The 16,416-nt window shown below is 35.1% G+C and overlaps 1 pseudogene; it reads left to right on the top strand.

The window, feature by feature from the left end:
- The first annotated feature begins 406 nt into the window (after positions 1-406).
- Positions 407-16,416, top strand: part of LOC125665295 (uncharacterized) — a 32,055-nt pseudogene continuing 16,045 nt past the window's right edge.

A 16,416-nucleotide genomic window follows, 5' to 3' on the forward strand; every position in this document is an offset into this window, starting at 1 on the left:
AGAATCTACCGCTTCGTCCAGAAGGAGGGTCCATTTTGCCCCCCCCCCCCCCCCCTGGGCTGGGGAGATCAATTCACAAATGGGGCAATAAATAACTTTTGATCATAACCTCAGTTCAATAAGTACTTGTTGAAGTATCTGAGTATGCATAATATTCTTACCGTACACCACATATCAGCTACAGCAATTAAACAGGGTAGATATTGTTTGCAACTCCACAGACAGTTGAAAATAGACACCAGGAAGAGAGGTAAAGCATCAGGAGACTGACAGGCCTTCCTCCGCTTACATGTCAACAACTTTACAAGATAAAATTGTTTGCCTTCCTAGTAACTAGGATAGCAACCACGAAAACAGAGAAGCAGATCATCAGCACAAACCACAAAGACATGCTTTGTATACAACCATGAGGTGTTGCTGTAGGCTCCCTGTGCAGTCAGGAGGAGGCAGCTACGAGAATACTACTCTATGCCCAAGATGCAGTGAGGCGGGGCTATACTAAGGTGTCGATCTTCACATTGGACACAGATATTTGATCCTTGCAGTAACAGCAGCTGGACATCGATAAACTTTGGGTTGCTTTGCCACAGGAAAGATCTTCTTGGCTGCCCGCAAAATGGCTATGGCACTGAACAAGTGCCGATAGTTGTCATTATTGCACGCCGTCGCTGGGTATGATACCGTGGGAGGAGAAAACAACATGGGAAACATGGAAACCCTGTAATGATGTCACTATAGCTTTCTGTGCATTAGCTGTTATGCCAAACCATTGCAGTTGTAGATGACCACATGATTCCACTGGAGTGTTTTGTTACCATGATCTACGATCGAACCAGCAGCCTAGAACATGTCAATGAGGCTTGTAAGCATCTCTTCATTCAGAGTGGCAGATCAATAGAGGCCATCCCACCAACTCGAGAAGCTCTCAGTATATCAGAGAGCTGCCTACCAAACCGGCTTTTGTTGGGTACATGTACCGGTCAAATGACGATTTCCATACCAGAGATTCCTTCGCCAAGTAAATAGGATTGGGTTCAGATTAAGAATGACTGGGGTATGTATAGGACAATCATCCTGCAGGCAACTGGGGCATACCTGCAATTTATAACATGTGAATGCAAGATGGGTTAAGGCCACATTCCAGTGCACAGTTCTGTGCCACTGCGAAAGGGAGTATACAAGATTGTTTACAGGATATATTACAAACTTGTACACAATCATGTAGAATACTATATGACTTGGATTCAAGCCTTTTCTGTGCACTATATTTTATGTAAACGTCAAATAGGAGCACTCCCAGGGTGTTAAAGTGACATATCCAGTTCATTTTCTTCGCGTTTCCTAAGTTTGTTTTTAAAAGTTCAAAACTAATTTTGGTAAGAAGGGCCAAATGAATGGTGTGTAAGCTTCGACACATTTAACTGGCATCCTGTTTATGTGGAAAAAACGTCATTGATATGCTTTTTGATAAGTAAATATAGTTATATTGACATGGATCCTGTGTCGCATATTACTCGAAAATGGCCATTTTAACAGAATGACCGCCATTTTGGCCCAAGGAGTAATTTGGAATGTCCCTATATCCAAACCTCTTCCTAGCAGAATGTCCTATCAGTGTACCAAATTTCATGCTTGTATCACTAATAGCACAATCTTCCCACATATCTGCTGGGCTATCAACAGATTTTGTTCATATCAAATAGGATTGTTAGTCACCATGTGTAGTTGATTATATTTCGCTGCCATTTTGATTCGACAATTTTGACAGGAGTTATGGGACTTTGTTGAATTTGTACATGATACAGTGTACAATATAGGAACACTTTGTGGACTCAACTCCTCCGAAACCGCTCAACGGATTTTGTTCATAATTTGTAGGATTATTAGTCACTATGTGCAGTTGATCATATTATGCCGGAATTTCGATTCGACAATTTTGACAGGAGTTATGGGACTTTGTTGAATTTGTACATGATACACTGTACAATATAGGAACACTTTGTGGACTCAACTCCTCCGAAACCGCTCAACGGATTTTGTTCATAATTTGTAGGATTGTTAGTCACCATGTGTAGTTGATTATATAATGCCGTAATTTTGATTCGACAATTATGACAGGAGTCATGGGACTTTGTTGAATGTGTACATGCTACACTATAGGAACACTTTGTGGACGCAACTCCTCCGAAACCGCTCACCGGATTTCATTCAAATTTTGTAGGATTGTTAGTCACCATATGTAGTTGATCATATTGCACCGCCATTTTGATTCGACAAATTTTATAGGAGTTATGGTACTTTTGTGCTTCAACTTTTTTTGCGGCGGTGGAGGACATGGCTACGTGTAGCAATCTTGTTGAATTTAAATAAACGAGAAAAAAATAGTTTTATTTGTACAGTTCATCTATTTTACTTTTCAGATATTTTTGATTGTGAATCTTTTAGTCGACTTTTTACGAAAAATCCTAATGATTTTGACCATCGTTAAAGTCTTTTGGGAAGCATATTGTGTTTACAATATGTATTTCAAAGTTTTCAGCGTGTAAATCCAACTTCAACATCTCAAAAAATTATTTCTTTGTTTTATGAATATCGTAATATTGATGAGAGTATATCTATTTCATTAATATATAACAAATGAAATCCTGAAACGGGAGGGGAATTCTATACAAGGGCGGTTTTTCCGCCCAGGGGGAAACTATAATGACTTTGTACATAAGGGGAAGTTGTATGCTGGGGCGCTATTTCCCTCTAGGGGGAACATCTATCCCAGACCCGTTTTTTCCGGGTGGAAAGGTTATGCTACAGCACCGGGTCATTCGATATCGGACACACTGGACATTTTTCGACTGTTTACTTACTTCTAAGCTCTGTGTCATCACAAAACATGTTCAACCAAAATAAAAACTTTTTTGTGTTTACCCATGTGTTAGTACATATCAGTATATTGTCAATAAATTATTACAAAAATCTATGATAGTGACTTAAATAATCACGGAAAAATTAAGAACATAGAAAATATCAGATGAATATCGTATTAAAAAAATTATTGATGTGTCAGATCGTTGGTCTTGGGAGGGGAGTGTCCTTTGTTGAATGAGATGTATATAAATAATATAATTATCAATCTTTATAAGATGATAAATATTTAATCTTCATAAAATGATAAATATTAGCGCCAAGTCAAAACCATTATAAGTACACGTACAACTAACACTGAACGCCTACACAACTTTATGCTGATCATGTTGTAAACCAATCGCAATTTCTCCGCTTGTCGGAAAGACCCGAGGTTGCTTGAACAAAATGTCGACCCAAGCGTCGTGTCCCGTGGCGATCAGGTTTAGAATAGATCCTCAGTGCCCCCTGGCTTGTCGTAAGAGGCGACTAAATAAGGCGGTCCTTCGGATGAGACCGCAAAAACCGAGGTCTCGTGTCACAGTAGGTATGGCACGATAAAGATCCCTCCCTGCTCAACAGCCGTGAGTGCCGAGTATAGGCTTAAGTTTTTTGCGGCCCTTCACAGGCAATGGTGACGTCTCAATGTGAATGAAAGATTTAAGAGAGGGACGTTAACGAATATTTAATCAATCTCCGATTGCCGGAAAGGTCCTAGAATATGCGATTGGTTGTAGACCTAAGTGTTTGGTCCCGTTGGGAACCGGGTTAGAATAGGTCCCCAGTACCCCTTGCTTGTCGAAAGAGGCGACTAAATGGAGCGGTCCTTCGGATTTATTAGAGCTTGCGAACTTCACTTCACATACGAAACAATATCAAAGGTGCAAGCAGTAACTCTGGAGCAAGTGTTTCGGAGTTAATTGGCAAAAATAATCATTACATTTTATTTTATTTCATTAAAAAATCAAATAATAAATATTTTATTAATTTATAAGTATAGACCGACAAGTGATTATCTTGTGTAGCCGGGCGCCATGGATAGTGACCTTTGGTTTTGAACTTTATGTCCACACAACTTTTGAAGCTGTTATGGGTAGGATTGAATTAAAGTTCATGAGATAGTGCTGGAGACCCCCCCCCCCACCCCCCCCCACCCCCGTTGGAAATCGTGGACGAGTCATCTTTGATGCTCTCAAGACAAAGTTTTACAGTTATCTGTAATTAGGCCATATTTTATCCTTTTTTGTTACGCAAATATGATACTTTTGTTAAACCGACTTTTAAATGGCTATCATTCAGGGTCATGTTTTCTTTAAATGCAGTAAATATGAGTTTTCTGGCGTAATTCAGTAAGAAGAAATTGATATGATAATGTAATAATATGTTGGTAGTCTACCCTGACTCAGATAAATCTGCAATATTGGAACTTTTCTCTCCTGTTTCGATGGTAAATTTGCAAATTTCCATAATTATGTAGAGTTTAAGTATCTCAGTCCGTAAATGTTTCTAGAGTGCTTTATTTTAAATTCGCATTAATGTGCATAGCGTACCTCATATTTCTGTGTCTCTTGGGGATCCAGGTTAGGGTAGGTCCTCAGGGGTACCTGTAAAGTGCGAAACGAAATCGACACGAAACGAAAGTTACCGAAATGAAACGAAACAGATTGTGTATATTGACCCATCATATCCCTGAATATCTAATACTTCATCAACAGGGTACGGAGAACAGCTGTGGACATAGTTAGGCATGGGAATAACGAAGAAAAAGAATAAGAACCGAGCAAAACCATTAAGTTTCCAAACTTCTTTTGGGAGTCTTAAAGCTGACATGAATTAATAAATATAGTATAATTCTATATATATGTCCACCATATTTCTCTGTTAATCCACCATATTAGTTGGACATTATATTGTTATATGTATCAGGGTTCGCATGGTATATATGGGGACAAGTTTTGCTACGCTTCTCTTCACATCAGTGTCTTCGATTTACCTGTGCAGGTAGCTTCGACAGGTAACACGTAAATCTCCGATACTATTTTATAGGACATCAAGAAGAAATGAAATCACGTTTTGGAACACCACACAGTGCTCAAAATTACAATAAACATATTGTACAGTAGTAAATCATTCTAAAAGTTTTGGATAAATAAATATAGAATGCCTTTTCTTTACGTGAATGTGCGTACATTCGCAGTAAATATGTCAAAACTATACAAAAAACGCGGAGAAATATTTCATCTATTTACTATTGATAAAATGTAATAAATAAAGGGTATAAAATCTATACCATTCACACTTCAAGCAAAATGCAAATACATAAATGCTACTGTACTTATAAACATGACATGGTCATGTATATATGCTCGCCATGACAAAGCATCGAATTCGGACGACTATTTACCTGGTTCTACTCGTAATATCTGTAAAGGACCGCGGATGTACGTGTACACTTGTCGAAAATACTCTTAAGTAGTAGTAAAACTCCCTTTATTTGCATAATCCATGAAACAAAACGATAAACTCCATTTTATTCCAACAGTAAATACCATTGTCCATTGTACAGACTGCGACACACTTAGCCCTTGCCAATCAGCTATCTTCAATCAGGGGACGTATGGATCAGAGTATAATATTTACCCTGTATTGTGCATGAATCCTTATACCGTGTGATTTAATTAATAGTCAGAGTATTGCAGATTTATAGATCAGGAAATGATTTAGGTACATAAATTGTTTATGCATATATAATTTGCATATACAACACTGTACGAGTGAATTGGATGAGCGAGAGGGGGAGATTCAAACGATGATCTTGTAATAATCGCGCTCTTATTAAGACAAGTGATATCGTTAATTCAATAAAAGAGAACAGTAACTCAATATTGCTCTCATTAATTGATAGTACAGAGTTATTTGATTCATTTAAGGTAGTTCACTACACTAAAGCTTATACTCTGTATGAAACCACGTCACAAGATGGCGATTTAAATGTTTTGTCAAATTATTTGTATCGATCGATTTGTTTGTCTATCATCGTAGCTCAGTGGTTAAAGCATTGGGCTGGGGAAGACTTCCGGTCTACTTGTTGTAGTGAGCACAAAGAAATTTTGTGTGTCGGAAAATTTACCTTTTTGCGTCTACTGTGAGTTGTACATGTAGAGTTGTACATGTATATTTGCCAACTGCTATTCTGCAGAAGGCTTTATGTATATTTGTTTCATTTGTCTGTGTAAAATAGTTAGACTTTGAGAACATTGTAAATAATTGTGCATAAACGTGAGATGCCAGCCACGTCGGGTGGCAGCCATCTTAGCGGCTCCAACAATTTATTCAAAGACAGGAAGTACTGTCATGAGAACACTGTAGTTGTAAATGTTAGAGACAATTCTCTCATCAAACCCGAGGAAGTTATCCAATTCGTCAATGAGAACTGTGGGGTTTTTTTTGGTCTCTTTATGCACGTGTGCCTAAATCGGGTAATTTGTATGAACTTACTCTTGATGGAAAAGCACCAACACAATATTTGCTGGAAGGAATAAGAATTGGCAATGATGTGTTTGAATGTCGTGAAGTTGTACGGACTTCACTGATTGTTAGTTTTGTTTTGTTTTTTTGTTGTTGTTGTTTTTTTTTTTGTTTTTTTTTGTTGTTGTTGTTTTTGTTGTTTTTTTTTTTTTACATATTCCTGCTTACATAGATGATGAAGAGATTGAACAAACTTTAACACCCATGGGTGTTGAATTGCTGTCACATATTAACAGACGATTTTATCCTGGAACTACAATTACCGACCGAACAAGGTACGTTAGGGTGAAACTACCTCCTCATATACCCTCTTTTCCCTACACTGTGAAATTTCAAATGGAGTATCATATGTGTATTCATAACGGTCAAATGAAAGTGTGTTCGCTGTGTTACGCGAATTATCATTTATGTAGAGCATGTCCAAAATTTGTGTGCTTCAAGTGTAAACAGCAAAGTCACTACGCGAGGGACTGTAAAAATAATTTCTGTGAGAACTGTGGTGAATGGACTTTTAAGTAATTGTTATCTTCTATTCACATTATCATAGATATCAATAGATGGGCGGTCCTTCTGTCACGAGTGCGTGGAGCGCACGAGTGAGAAAAGGACCGCCCATCTCTTTGATAATGTGAATTTTACGAGGATGCTAGAAGATGACCGACGTGTCACATATTTCAAAAGCTTCTCATTTTACATTTATTGAACCATACATTCAATACAATCGTAGATTGTCATATACCATCGTTGGACGATGCATGTGTATATAAAATTTAATATGCTTTATCCATAAAACAGCAAAACTAACTTAACGAAAATTGATTATCCCAGTCAGTATCAATCACATATTGGTGGCTTCATAAATTATTTTTCAGGAATTTAATTCTATACATGTATTTGTACAAATGTTTTAAGAAAACATGTATAACACAAATATTTTAATATTTTTAATTTTAAAAAGTAGGAAAAGGATTAAAGACTTGCATTAGCATACTCTTTATGAAATGAGAGAACGGTCACATGTATGTGTATATCTGTTACATAACACTTCCTGTCTGCTTTAACGCCCCAGACATCCATCGGCGCACGCTTTACCCGTAAAACAGCAAAAGTAACTTCACGAAAACTGATTATCCCTGTCTTGTTTCTATTGTGTGATTCTGATGTTAGTACCGCCCATGCGATAACAAGGTGGGATGAGCTCGTTTTATCACATATGCGATAACAAGACCCTGTTGATGATAACCAGATACAATTCCTGAACAACAAAAGAAAATCACTGTAAATATTTGACAAATGCCATTGTTGCATGAGTGATCACACTTCTGAAGAAAACGACGAATTTGAAGTGTCTGAGGCGGAGAAAGAGGACGTTTTAGAAACAAACATGGAAACAGAAGAAGCGAACGAAGGGGTGCAAAACGAGAACGAAAAATAGACGAATCACTTATTTGTGCGAAAACAAAACAAACACAGTCTCGATTGAAGTCAGCATTTCGCAAATTCTATGGTCGTTATAACGATCTAGTTCGTCAATACAACCTATCATTGGGTCAAATGCTGTCTGACGTATTTCATACCGATTGTTAGGCCGTTTTTGGCCCACTGATTCTGACTACGGATTACTCCGTTTATCTGATCAGGATATAGGGCTCACGGCGGGTGTGACGGGTCTACAGGGGATGTTTACTCCTCCTAGGCACCTGATCTCACCTCTGGTGTGTCCAGGGGTCCGTGTTTGCCCAACTATCTTTATTGTATTGCTTGTAGGAGTTATGAAACTGGTCACTGTTCGTTATCTTCACCTTTCACTGAGACGACAGAAAATCAAATTATGAATACAAACGATAAAGTGAATATGTCTACCAATAAAAATGCCTCTAAGGATGGTGAAAACGAAATTCAAGAGCGGGAATTGAATGAAGTCTCTCAAGATTGTGAAAACATGATTCAAGAGCGGAAGGAGAGTGACTCTAATGAAGGGACAGATTCGGAAAATGAAATCATCATCGTAGAAGGGAAAGCAAAAAGAAAAAAGGAATGGAAGAAGAAGAGAAACGCGAAAAAGAATAAATGAAATGGAAAGAATGGACAACCTCTTTTTCTTATTTACAATCATGGTAATAGTAACTTCGTGGAACTGTAATGGATTGTGTAATGTAAACAAGATGAAAATCTTATGACATTCGAAATCATGTAAAGGGAATCCTTGAATTCAATGTATCTGTATACAAAAAATTAAACAAGGTATCTTTTTCGCATATTCTTCATAGTATTGTAAAAACAATTATAGTCTTATATATTTATATTACAAATTGTGTTGCATACTATTCATATCATGTACAAATAGAGTAAAGGGAAATGATCTGCCTTCCCTTTTACATGACTACCCAGGGTCAAAATAGACTTTTTGGAGTGTGAGAAGGGCCCTTTTGGGTAGTTTTCACGAAATACTTTAATATCCTCTAGAAATGATGTACATGTATTTATATTTGTATAACTTTGTTCTCATATGATTATATAATCTTGTATTTCTTTTAGGTTTTTTTTCTTTTTTCTTCTTCTTCTACATCCTGTGAGATGTAATAGGGATTATACATTGTTATTTAGGTGGAGCTTAAGGTAGTACTCTACATCGTCATAATGGCTGACTTCCTTTAAAAACATGGATGAAAAAATCGATATCAGCAATGTTTGTCTTTTCCTTTTCCATTTAAATACCTAGCCGAGTAGCTCAGTGGGTTTGAATACCGACTGCTGAAATGTAGGTCGCAGGTTCGAGTCCAACAGGGGTTTTAAATTTTTTTTCAGATTACCTTCTACTAAAACTGTATTTTCTGACAAAATAAAGTAAATTTGAAAATTTTCAACTTCAAAATATTGTTGTACATATCCTCCACTTTTCATCTACATCAAATTTCTCTGGTGTAGCATACCTCCTTAATCAGGGCCCCATCCCTGGCAGCTTTCCACACTTGTTTTTTCTTCTATCGTTTAGTATATTTGTTATATGTTATAGTGATAGGTCTGAGAAATAAAAAAAAATGTCATAAGCCAAAAAAAAAAAAAAACACCCAAAAACAGATGAAAATGATATTTAGTTTATTGAATGAAATGAAGTATGACATCACTGGTTTACAAGAAACTCATTGGCGAGATGACTTCATTGAAAAATATAAACATTTATGGAAAGGAAGTATTATGTACAATAACTCTGAGACGTCGTCAAAGGTTGTAGCTTTCTTTTCTTTTTTTATTTTATTAGAAATGGATTAAAAGTTAATATTCAATATGTAAAAGGGTGCGATGGTAGATTTCTACATATAAAAAACAAAGAAAATGATGATTTTTTTTATATAATAAACATATATGCACCTAACATTGCAAAAGAAAGGGCCAATTTTTTTCAAGATATTTCTAGTATATTTCCATATTCAGTGAATCTTATAATACTAGGTGATTTTAATAACATACTTGCAGAAATTGATAGATGTGGTAAGACACGTCATGTTTATGACCAGGGTTACAAAGCCCTGTTCAATATCATGAATCAACATGGTGTAGCAGATTTATGGAGAAGTAAAAATAGAGAAGAAACAGTTTTTTCAAGGAAAATGTTAGTAGGAAACACGTTAGTTCAAAGTAGAATAGATTACATTCTAGTTTCACATGTTATAAGAGCATATGTTAGAAATATATTTTATGTTGAAACTGCACTAAGCGATCATTCGATGGTAGTGATGTACTTGAATAATACTGTTTGTGAAAGGGGACCAGGGTTGTGGATACATAATAATTTGCTATTGAATTATGATACATATAAAACAAAAATCATAGAAATTATTGAAAGAGAAAAAAGTTCTATATTATATGAAAATTCAATGTTGGTGTGTTGGGATAATTTGAAATACAAGCTCAAAAAGTTTTCTCAAAATTTTAGTAAAACTAGAGCCAAGGAAAGAAATAAAGAATATCATACTTCACAAAATTTAGCAAATGGAGTACAAGTTGATATTGAAAGATATGAAGCAATCAAACAAGAATTGTCAGATTTTCAAAATGAAAAATGCCAGGGTGCAATACTTAGGTCAAAAGCACAGTGGGCAAATGAATCGGATACATGCACGAAATATTTTTTTGATTTAGAAAAACGAAGACAAGAATCAAATTCAGTAAAAGAATTGTTGAGGGAGACAGAAGAAATAAAGAAGGATATTGATTCAATTTTAGAAATACACTGTAAAGTACAATTTCTATTCTAAATTATATTCATCAGTGCGAATTGACTCTGAAAGTAAGGCAAAGTTTTTGTCATTTGTGAATAGAAAAATTTAAGAAAATGACAAGGAAATGTGTGAAAGGGATATTAACAAAGAAGAAATTGAAACTGCGATCAAGGAAATGGCTAATAATAAACGCCCGGGACCTGATGGGTTGACTGTTGAATTTTATAAAATGTTTTTACCACAGTTAAGAGATATTCTACTCAATTTATTTAAAGAAATTAACAGAAAACACACAATGTCTAACTCTATGAAAATGGGTGTTATTACGTTGTTATACAAGAAGAAAGGAGATAAGAAATTGTTGAAAAACTGGAGGCCTATTAGCCTGTTAAATGTAGATTATAAGATAATACCAAGAGTTATGTCAAATAGACTGAAACGTGTATTGCCAAATATTATGTCTGAAACACAGACTTGTTGTATAATAGGAAGAGATATTGCAGATACTCTAGTTAGCATTAGAGGTGTGATTGATATGGAAAAGATGGATAATTTAGAGGGTTATGTGGTTAAAATTGATCAGGAAAAAGCTTTTGATAGAGTGAGTCATTTGGTTTTGGAACACAATTTAGAAAATGGGTACAGATATTTTATACGGATATAGACAGTAGTGTAAGAGTATTTATATACTAGATATGAATAGGTATTACCTGCAGTTGGTAAACTTTGTGACTGATACAGCGATAAATGTAGAATCCTTCATGACAGGAAAACAACTTGTTTTCAATCAAGAGACTGCTATTGATAAAGCAGTATCTTTTACAGCCATGAGAACATGATGACAAATTTATCGTATACCTTGAGGTCATCTTACCAGCTCTGGGTGAGTTGGGTAAGCGAAGATTCAAAGATTACCTTCCAAGGGGTCGTTAGGAACATGTAAATGAACATACAAAGTCTGACGTGTTTCATACCGATTGTTAGACCGTTCTAGGTACACTGATTTTGACTACGGATAACTCCGTTTACTTGATCAGGATATCGGGCTCACAGAAGTAGCCAAAAAGCCAGTAATTTGAGTTACCTCCCATGGAGTAAAAATATAAAATGACCCAAAACTTGCATAAATTGTCATTTTTGTGGAAAAGAGTATTTATTTAGAACATATTTCACTTATCTCAATTTGTTTTATCAAGTGTAAATGTGGATTTTTTTTTTTTTTTTTTTTTTATTTGATGGTGAAAAATCAATATTCAGCCCGGACCTATCAAAGTTTCGTGGGTGAACAGGTAGGGCTGAGAAGTGATGGAAACGTGATTTTTTTTTTTTTAACTTTTCTAGGAGTGGTCCTTGTTTAAGGGACTTGTCAACCCTTAATAATTGTTCAAAAGACATAAGTGGATATTTAAGATATCTTAAAGTTGGAAGTGTATGTAATTCAACCGAGATTAACCTCCTGCTGTTCAAGATCGGGGTACTCTGACGTAGAACTACCGTGCAGACGACTGTTACTAAGTCTTCTAGTATGCCGAGGTCATCGCGATTCCTTGGGGATTTACTGGAGGTAACCCGCCACCAAATGTTATCTACTACACAGTGTCAATGGAAAGTGTAAAGCAGACAGAGCAATAACCTTCAACAGCTCAGCTGGTCAACGTTTCACGGGAAATATTTTTTTCTTTCCCTATTTCAAGTTGTTGTCAGTGGTTGTTCCCGTTGGAGTGGTAAGTATCAATGTCGAATTTTCTGTTATGTTTCTTTGAAAGCTCTGTCTTTGATTGCTAGACAATTTTGATGCAAGTTCTCATGATGGTGTGAATGCTAACAATTCATTTGATAAAATGAATCTTTTTAAAATAATAATGATTAATCTGGGGTTTTTTTTTTACTGTAGGGATTTGTAAAACCTGTAGAACACAATGTTCACCAACAAATCATTGAATTAAAAAACAATGGAATCACGCACGAACAAAATGAAGGAGGTAAAAATTACAATAAGTTTTTATACAGGTGTTTATTGTCCTGCAAGCTATGTACATATCCGACAGCATGCAGGTATTAACAGCTAACAGGATAAAAAAGGATATATTACATTTATTCATGTAATTATGTAACTACAGTGCTCCCTCAATATATTGTCTCTTGTTATAACGCCACCCCTGCTTATTGCTTGAAATCCTAAAGAACGGATTTCCTCCCATGTTAACACCCCCGTTATAATGCAAACCCCGCATAATGCCATATGCCACTGATTTTCGCAAACAAATGGTCAAATGTTATAAGGTTTACCCTTGAAAATATTGCCAATTACCTAACACACATCGGTAATCACACCTGTACTTTGAAGTGTGACAGTTTGGACAAGGTATTCACGTGGCAAGGTTAATTACTAATAATTGCAGAAATGAACTCAAGATAATTTAAATGTTCATACATAATGGAGTCCAAATAACTTCATGGTATTGAATTTCTATTGATTGCTCAGTGAATTGTCCGTAATGGCGAATTTTTTTTAACGCCACCCCCACTTTATTGCCCAAATTCGTCTTAAACAATAGTTGGCAGTATATCGAGGTAGCACTGTATAAGAACCATTATGTGTGTGTGGGGGGGGGGGGGGGGTTACAGGTTGATGTATGTACATTTACAATAGTACCACTAAATATAATTACTTCTTTCTTTCTCCAAATTTAAGATGAATGGATTATAAAATTAAAATGGTTTAACATGACACAAAATCCGATGATTGATATGCATGCATACAGATTATACTAAAGTGTATTAGTGTGATATATATACCAAAGCTTGATAATGATTTAAAACACCCTTTCATTACAGATTTGGAAAATAATGATAGTCAAATCACCTTTACTGCAAGCCAATTATCAGATTGTAGCAGTGAATATACTTATTTATTTCAATCATAGATTTTAAATTCAGAACATGGTACGTCTGAACTTTTCATATTGTCATTTAATTCATAAATGTGAGTTTAGAACTATTACAGATAAGGGCTACATTCCACATTTAACATGTATATTCCTTGCGACAAGTCCTGACCAAAGGCACCCAAAGTTATGATGTCACAATCCTTTTGTTTGTAATTCACTTGACAGACATACTTGTAGATTATAAAAACTTTAACATTGACAATAACATAAGAATGGTTACTAAAGATGGGGTTTGGATATTTCAGAAATGTGTGTTCCTTTTGATAAGTGACATTTAACTTTACAGCCTTGACCCTTCATATTGAACTTTTATGTGATGCCATCATGCCACACACAACTGTTACAGATTATTTTCTCATGCACATACATGCATTTTTAATTCATGACTGTAAGCAAAGAGTTTAACCTACTCGACAAGCTAAGCTTTCTTCAGACAATTCTTGTTTAGATAATTTCAAATATTAGTAAATATAAATACATTATTCAAAATAGTCCTGTCAATAAGGCTGTACCATTTGTATTTTCACATTACAATGAAAATTAAAGAAATCAAATATTTTCTGTTTTGTTATATGATGGACAGCTTGACTGAATGAACTTTTGCAAATGAAAGTTACATCTTTAAAATAATATGTCAAAATAAGAACTTTTAGAGTGTTTATTAACAAAAAGCAAAATATCAAAACACTGTTCGATCTACTTAGGTAAATGTTACAGGAGAGAGTGTTTATTAACAAAGTACAAAATATCAAAACATTGAAAGATCTACAAATGAAATGTTTTTCGCATACAGGTTTTGCATTATTTTCAATGTAACAGGAAAGACTCGTACATTTTCTACTCCTCAAATATATTCTCTATTTTGGACATTTGGAACCACATTTTGTATGTAGCATGGTACAGTGATAACCAGACTTGGGCCAGGGAAAATTTTGAAATATCATTTTTAAGAACAAATCTTTACCAGTTACATAATTGCAGGAATTTACACAAAGATATAGTAAATGATATACATGTAAAACTTATACGGTACCAATTTTGATGCACCAGATGTGCATTTCGACAAATAATGTCTCTTCAGTGATGCTCAACCGAAATGTTTGAAATCCGAAATAACTATGAAGTTTTAGAGCTAAATATAGCCAAAACAGCGTGCCAAAAAAGTGGAGCCAAATTCGTCCAAGGATAAGAGCTATGCATGAGGGAGATAATCCTTAATTTTGAAATGAATTTCTAAATTTTATAACAGCAATTAAATTTCAAGCTAGTAACGAAGTACTTAGCTACTGGGCTGTAGAGACCCTCGGGGACTAACAGTCCACCAGCAGAGGCCTCGACCCAGGGGTCATAATGTAAAACTTATACGGTACCAATTTTGATGCACCAGATGCGCATTTGGACAAATAATGTCTCTTCAGTATATAAAATTAATGAACTCTGCAGCATAAAATGCACTATGACAATCAAATTAGCCCATTTCATGACTGGAGACATCAAAATACTAATGTTTTTGCAAATTCTAAGGGTGGTTGTCAGCCTATGACAAATGTTATTGGCTGGGATATATTTTTTTAGCTTACAGACTTAAAACTCATGGTACATTACTAATTTCATGCGAAAGTTTATGAAATTTTGCTTTTCAAAATTGATTTTTGTGCCAGGGACATAAATCTTGACAGATATTGATAATGACTCATATAGCTTCTCCACCACTTTGGATAGGGCTTTGATATTTCATACATAGATTACTAATGAAAAGAGCTTTACTTCTGACTTTGACCATGTTGATTTACTTTTGAAAAACATTCATCATTACCAGATCTGTTATACGTTGAGGGATAAGGTATTGGGTTAGTTTGTTTCACATGAAATGACTAATGACCAGAATTTATTTTATACCATGACCTTTGACCTTGTGACAATGATATCAAACATATGATCTTGACTTTCTCAGTGCATTGCTTACAGTGCTATTTAAACATGTTCATCAATTTATTTTCATTTATTCACACAACTTATTGGTGTTTTTTTTTTTTAGATCTCAGCTGAGTCCAAATGGGAAGAGGCATCTAAGGGAATGCAGAATTACTACATATAAAAGACTTGTGAAGTAATAAGGAGAATTGCAGAACTCATAGCTTTACTTCAATCTAGATCTATTGACAGATATTTCACAGAAACACTTTGCAGCTGACAAGAATAATCAATTGATGACCACTACTTTAACTCTATGGTTGCAGCATATCTTGATTTTTGAAATGACAAATTTTATCCCTGTTTGTAAATCAATATTCCAAAGAAACACTACCATGGCATTAGACATAAATTAGAACAGAGTGGTGGGGTGGCAAAATAAGATTTGTGTTCTAACTCCCGACCCCCCCCCCCCCTTCTGGGTCTGCCAATGTTAAGTTTATAATATGAATGAATGAATTAAGATTCTTTATGATAGGCAATTGTTTTACTGATAATTTTAACTTCATGTGTGTGTAATTAATTGACTATTATCTCAAATCCTCTTTACAGAAATGACCTTAAAAAATCAACATTGTAAAATTTTATATAATTATAATTTACATAAGCATTATTTTGCCTTTATTATATAGAATGTATACAAAGACATGAAATTTATTTTTGAATGTTCATACATGTACAGTGTGTAGGTTCTAGTAATTTTTCATTAATTTTAATCTTTTAATCATTGATTGGTTATTTCGACTTCATATTTATTTCTATTTATGTAGATCAACAATCTACATTTAAGTAGTTGACATTTTTGCACTTATTGAAAATTTAGAGATTTCAGTTCAACTTTT

The sequence above is a fragment of the Ostrea edulis genome, chromosome 6 (genome assembly GCF_947568905.1).
Source record: "Ostrea edulis chromosome 6, xbOstEdul1.1, whole genome shotgun sequence".
Taxonomy (NCBI): domain Eukaryota; kingdom Metazoa; phylum Mollusca; class Bivalvia; order Ostreida; family Ostreidae; genus Ostrea; species Ostrea edulis.